Source organism: Plasmopara halstedii, assembly GCF_900000015.1.
Source record: "Plasmopara halstedii genome assembly, contig: Scaffold_2061, whole genome shotgun sequence".
Lineage (NCBI taxonomy): Eukaryota > Oomycota > Peronosporomycetes > Peronosporales > Peronosporaceae > Plasmopara > Plasmopara halstedii.
This window is the reverse complement of record NW_020188969.1, coordinates 614394-615113: the sequence shown is the minus strand read 5'-3', so window position 1 is coordinate 615113 and position 720 is coordinate 614394.

Here is a 720-nt window from a genome sequence, read left to right as displayed (position 1 = left end):
AAGTTTTCGGTGCCGTTGCATCCATCGCTCAAAGAGCGCTTCGTCATCTGTAGTGCTTCCGCCAGGGGCGAGCACTACTTGTGGGATCAAGAAACGAGCTCGAAGAGCTTTCCGTGTGGGAAGTTTATCTTCCGTTCTGGCCGGGGGCCCGATGATGTGGACGCGTAATGATCGAGTTACCGCGTCCTTCGCTTCCACAACGGGATCCGCTGGGCGGAAGCCATATGCCACACGAGGGTCAATGACCGACCGTGGATGGTCACGCTTGAGAGCCGCCTTATGACAGCTTTAAGCTGCCGCGTCTGTTCCTCGTCGAGGTCATTAGTGATTACACAGCGTTCCTCAGTTGACGAGAATTCAGGGAGCGGACATGGGTTTCGCAAGGCGCGAGCAGGGCTCGTGTCACGCTGCTGGTGCAGCTCGCGTCATCCCATGTGGGAAAAGAGGTGCAGACTCATAGTCGACCACATCCTCAACGAGGCCACTCGGCACTAAAAGCGTGCGCGGAGCGCGACGTTTGGGCTCATCGAGCCTAGGATATACATCCCTCGGTGATGCGGACGCACTGCCCGATGTTGCACCGCGTGCGGAGGGACGACGTTGGGCTCTGCCCGTGCTCGCTGTCAGAACCAGCGAGACTTGGTGATTTTCGCGGCGTGGACACAGGGCTCATTGAGCAAAGAAGTTGGTAAATTCCAACAAATTGAGTTGCAGTGTCTT